This window comes from Dermacentor albipictus, chromosome 8, assembly GCF_038994185.2.
Source record: "Dermacentor albipictus isolate Rhodes 1998 colony chromosome 8, USDA_Dalb.pri_finalv2, whole genome shotgun sequence".
Classification (NCBI taxonomy): Eukaryota; Metazoa; Arthropoda; class Arachnida; order Ixodida; family Ixodidae; genus Dermacentor; species Dermacentor albipictus.
In genome coordinates this window covers 121,505,230-121,511,229 of record NC_091828.1, presented here as the reverse complement: position 1 = coordinate 121,511,229, position 6,000 = coordinate 121,505,230, and positions in this window count along the sequence as shown.

Genomic DNA, 6,000 nt, shown 5'->3' with positions numbered 1-6,000 from the left:
ATCATCGCCGCTCGCACTTTTGGAATAAGCAGCCACCATCACCGAGTACCTTCACTAAACACCCGGGTTCGTGGGTTACGCGCAGTACTGGAAACTGGAAGGATATTCTGTAAGTGTTCACCTAATGTACATGACCATTTAGTCTGCTGCTGAGGGTGCCAGTTTGCTTCTGACGTGCACCCCTGCCCAGCCAATCGGAACCTCAGCAGCAGACGGAATGGACATGTCCACTAGGTGGACATTTGCAGAGTACAACCTCCCCTCCCTTTCCCATAGTGCATGCATTTTGCTGTGTTTCTTTTGTCTTCCTGCCGCGATCAATAACGATTTAAGTGATATTCAGCTGTCAAAAGAAAACTAAGAATTTCGTCGAGACAGACATATGCAAGAAAACAGGCATTGGCTTGCTTCCATGGCTTTCGCAAAAGGACTCGTAGCAGTATCATTAATAAAACGAACAAAGGTTCTCTAACACAGAAACACAGAAAATTTCAAGCATCCCCGCTGAGCGCTCTTGGGGCCGTGAATCGCAATAATGCAGACAGTTGTTATAGCACCGTTTGCATTCGTGTCTGCGATGTTCTCTGGAGAATTATTAAAGCCAATCCAATATTCGCAGGAAATGCGAGTGGCTGCTTTTAGTTCTCACTTCCAAAAGCATGGAGAAGTAGTTGGCCGAGATATATTGATCTTGGTCAACTACGGCCCAATATAAATATTGGTGAGTGGTTAACTCTACTAGGCTACTACTTCATTCTACTAATAGTTGGCTCTAAATAAAGTGTTTTAGAAGAAATTATGGTTCATTGCCTGGTTAAGGAAAGGCCAAAGACCTGGTCATGGGCAGTACGTTTTCATAATTACCAGGTTATTTACCACTTTCTTTTGTTCGAGCAGCGAAGTTATACGTCGAATGCTGTCACATGCATTAGGACCAACTAAGCGGCCTCACGTACCTACTGTAGTTTTCCGGACTTGGGAGTGGGGGGGGGGAGGGGGGATGCAGAGGTCCACCTCCCTGCGCTCCACTTTATTGTCAGGCCTCGGTCACCCACATATGACGTTATTTTTTTTAGATTGTTCGCAACTTCTGACTTGTTCCTTTCTTTAAGTTAACTTCAATCTTGCTATAACATTGTTTCTATAAGGGCACTGCAGTATTTTTTCAAATACAATTTTCATTTCGCGCGAATGCTGATGATCCACGGAAAATCGCATTAAAGAAGAATTCACCAAACTAATCTTCATTTCTAATGATATATGGGCAGCTTCCACATACAGCATGAATAGGTTGCTAAGCGTTCGTATTTTCAACATTGCGCTGCAAGTATTTAGGGCGAACAACTATAGTGCGACTAGGACCACTCTAAAACGGTATATGCTTGTTTTGATGGTGCCCTGAAGAACCATGTGGTTAACGCAATTTATATTTAGGGCTTGTAATGTGCTGGTAAAGTAGTTAGTAATTCAGGACTTAGGTATAGGAGCGCAGTTGAAAAAAAAAAAACATGGACACATGCAAAAAAGCGCTGAATTTGTGTCCGTGTCTTTTGTTCAGTTCACTTCATGCCAAGGCACGCATCGCCTCGCCGGCCTGCAGATAGTGCGGTGACGCCAAGACCCTCGTGTACCTACTCTGCACCTGTCCTGCATTAGCCCAGGAGCGCGCTCAAGTCCCTGCCACCTAGACGGTGCGGACTCCCAGCTACCTCAGAAACACACCTGCTCTTCTCGGCCCGTTACCACCGTCCAGCACTGGCAAGCAAACGGGCTCCTACACCGCGACTAGATTTCGGCCTCTTATGGGCCTCTGCCTCGCTCGCCGGCCATCGCCCCTGGACGATGCTGACCGTATGCTGCCTGACACCTACTCTCGCTTTCCCCCTCTATCCCCTCATCTTTCATTCCCCGCCCCCACCACCAATACGCTGCGCGATGCTCCCATATGGGCTGCACAATTAAGCGTACTTTCCCACTCCCAAACCACGAAGAAACCCCACTACTATGCGACAACTGTTGCGAGGACACAGGATAAGCATAACTTCAAGGTACGGTACAGTACGTTGCTGCTATGTCTGAAAAATAAACGTCATGCAATTATGTCAAGCGGGCAACTTACGCGGGGCGCACTAATTAAAGCGCACCGCAGGGTCCAGAAAACACTACGGAAGCAGTCGACCATCAAATCAACAGTTCTATTCCCGCAGCGTTAGCTTTATGGCTATGGTATTGCTAGAGGTCGTGCATTTGATCGCCACTGCGGCAGCTGCATTTCGACGCGGGCGAAATAGAAAACGCACGTGCACTTAGATTTGGGGATACGTTAAAGGACATCATGGCGTCAAAATTAATCCGGAGTCCGCTACTACGCACAACAGTCGGTCAATCATTGGCGTGAGCGTCTTGTCGGTCTCGCATCGACTCAGTGTTACCGCGCCTTGAACGAATACGTGAAGTCGGGCACGTACTGCCACCGCCAGCAAGTGAGGACCGACGCTGCAAGAAGACTTCGTCGGCAACGTGACGTATTTAAGGGTCGCCTAAGTGTAGCTCACGGGTCTTTCTTTAAATTTGCTAGCCATCAATGAAAGACGGCAACCACCTGGCTCGCGGTACCGTAAGGACAACCCGGATGGTGGCCTGGCCGCTTTCTGTTTTAAAGTGGAGTTGCAGTCTTTTACGCTACCTACTCTTTCGGCACCGCACCGACGTCGCCCTACCAGTAGATGTTGAACGCGGTGTGCACGGCACGAGTGTTGGCAGCAGCGAGTATCGAAACGCATTGTTTTTTTCGGGGGACATTCCGGGACGCGGCCACCTGCGCGACCCTTCCAAAACATTTCGGGACTAGTCCGCTGGGGAAGGCCGCATGCGCCATCGCGCCATGAAGAAAGGCGGAACATCGTCACATCCGGTAGCTCGTTTTGTTTGTTTTCACTGTTTTTTTCTCCCCAGTTCACCTCCACTCTCGACTTCATGTGCGCGCCGAAAGCATTCCCCCTGCTCGTCTCCGTGGCGCCGGGAACCCGTTCTGGGGGGCAGCTAAAAACGCGTGACGTCCTCCAACATTGTTCGCCCTAACGCTGTTCGTTCAGCGCAGTACAGCAGTAACCGCGTCTGGAAGGGTTCCCGGCTGTTGCTGCGCTCGACAAGTCTCCTCAGAAACATTCCTGCGGAGAGCCTTGTTTCGGCGTACGCGCTTCCCGCTGGCGTTGAGCTGGTTGCCTGCATGCCCGCTGAGTCCTCGCCTGTGACAAACACGTCAGCACCCCTTGACAAGACCAGCTCGACACACAGCTCGATAGGAGGCCTTCAGATAGGCGCCTCTCTATCCAGTGGCGAAAGGAGGACAATCGGAACCTGGTGCGCAAGCAGGCCACGTGACTATCTGCCATGACGTCAACCTGACTGCCACGAGTCCGACATTCGCCCTCCGTCTGCGTGTGTGTGTGGTAGACCACTGGATAGACCTTATCGCTGCTCGTGAAAGGTGAGCGTTAAAATTTATTCTTTAATGCGTTTTTCCATGTCCCATAAAAGATCATAAACGTTTGTGTCGTATTTTATTGCAATCGGCACTTAAAAATAAAAGAGCACTTTTTACAAAAAGTTTGGATGAAATGCCTTACTTCACAGCGACACATATCTTTGTGCCCCATACAGCGCATGCATGCGGGGTTATGTGGCACCGCAAAAAAAAAAATATTTCACTAGCTTTTCTTTCTTGGTATTATTGCCTGACATATAGAGGAGGCAATGTGTAATCGATGTTTATCACGCATTAGCCGGCTAGCGACGTGTAATTTCCGTTATGAGACAGAACTACAATCGTGTTCACCAAAAGGAGTTTAAGGGAGGGTTTTAAACCTTTTCACGTGCAGTACCCTTCCTTTACAGTGGGGTAGAGCCACTAAAATTTCTCATTGTGCGGCGAAGTTTATTTTTTCCGTCTGGAATGAAAATGCGAGTATGGATGACAGCCGCTTTCGCGGCGGGAAAACGAGGAGCTGACCTCAATATAATTTCATTGTATATGTATCAGTATGCGACATCGTCGTATCCGAGGGCGGTCCAGGGACAACCGAGAAGAGAGCTTCGCTCTGGGCCGCACTGGGCGCTTAGTTGGGACGACGGCAGTGATAGCCTCACCAACGCCCATCCCAAGAATTTCAATACTGTGGGCTGAATAATTCTACAACACGACACGTGACTAAGGTTCGTTACAGCGCAACACAAGACAAGGACGAAAGAAGGTTTAAAATGACGACATGGCGCTGACTCTCAACTGATCAGTTGAGAGTCAGCGCCGTGTCGTCGCTTTATATTTTCTTGTGTCCTTGTCTTGTGTTACGCTGTAACGAACCTCACTGTGAATCCCAACCAGCTGGCCCAGCTTACCGTCTTGAAACGTGACTAAGCATTGACTCCTAAAGATAGCTATAGCCAGATGAAGACGCATTTCGTAATAGGGCTCCTGGTCTGTCCTCCGACGAAGCCGAGAGACGCCGACATAGCTACAAAAGGAAATGAGCCGCCACCAAAATGAGTGCCAGCTGTTTTATGATGAAAATATTTGCTCGTTTTCTCACTCGCCCAGCCTGCGGAGGCGCAGTTCACGCTCACCCACTTGAGGTGAAAAAAAAAAGCATAATGCTTCGGATGCTTTTCCACGCACACTCGAACCAGCCGCCGGTTGCAAGGGGCCACGGTGTCAGCGCTAGCGGAGACACGGCAGCTGCCATGCCGCGCTTCCACAGTGACAATGCTAGTAGAGAAACTTCCGAGAACGCGCGAGTCGTCGTCGGCGGCGATGGGGCGCCTTTCCGACTGACGCGTACTATGACCCCTGTCTTAAGAAGTAGCGCTCTTTGCCGCTTCAACACAATGGCTTTGGTCGCGAAGAATGCCTCACCCACCCCGCACCTTACCTTTCGCGAGCAAAGAGCGCCGCGGAAGCGGCATGGGCGCTGCCTGGTCTCCGCCAGCCTTGAAGCCGCGGAGCACTGCTAGTCATCCTCTTGCGGACTGAATTACGAGTTGTCTATTCGATCCAGACAGTCTGTCTTCTCAAAACTGGCAGCAAGACAAGGGAGAAGCTTGAAACCCGGATTTGGGAATCGTTGTCATGTCCATTGGTGGCTCGAGCGACAATTAGTTTATTTTTATTTTATTTACACATACTGCAGCCCGTCAGGGCTATGGCAGGAGTGGGTGTACATGCGAGGAAAACTGATTATGATATGCAGAAATAATAACATAGAAATATAAAAATGTGAAGCAACCATACATCAGTAATAGCATTTAAAATCTGAGAAATGGGTAACAAATGAACTTCGGCAGGTAACAAATTCCACTGTTCAATCATGCGGGGGAAAAAACTTTATTTGAAAGTGTTAGTGCGTGGATGGAGTGGTCTGATATTAGAGGCATGATAATATGGTAATTCTTCGCTTAATGCTGTTTTCGTTGCTTACGTACATGGCGTGTGTGTCTCCTGTTCCAACCCGAACCAAGCTTATCTTGGAGAGGGTCCTCTTTCGTTCCCTCTGGAAAGGTACAACTGGTTGTGTAGCTCGGCAGGGCCTTAAGGTGCCCTATGATACGGGAGGACTCGGAATTCCCGACGTGGGTACCGTGCCTACCGCACTACATGTCAGGTTGACCCAGGTCGCTCCTAACCCAGATATCCTCCTGACTCGAAGCTTTACTTCCTTTTCCGGAGTACCCGACTCCGTTTGTTTACGCAAAGCCATTTTCCGACTGTGTGCCTCACTCAGGTTCCCCGTCCGCCATTTATGCAGCGGCTGCCAACTCTGGTATGCCTCCGCAAGGTTCACCCCGGCATCGACGTAGCTTTCCACTCCAATCCAAGAACTAGTCGATATCCTCCCCCCAGGTCTCCCCCCGCATTGCCAAAGGTATGAGCTCTCCATCCACAGGCCAAGCTCGAAGCTCATTACGACCACTTTCCTCGACGCTAGGCGAGCTACGTTCATGTAC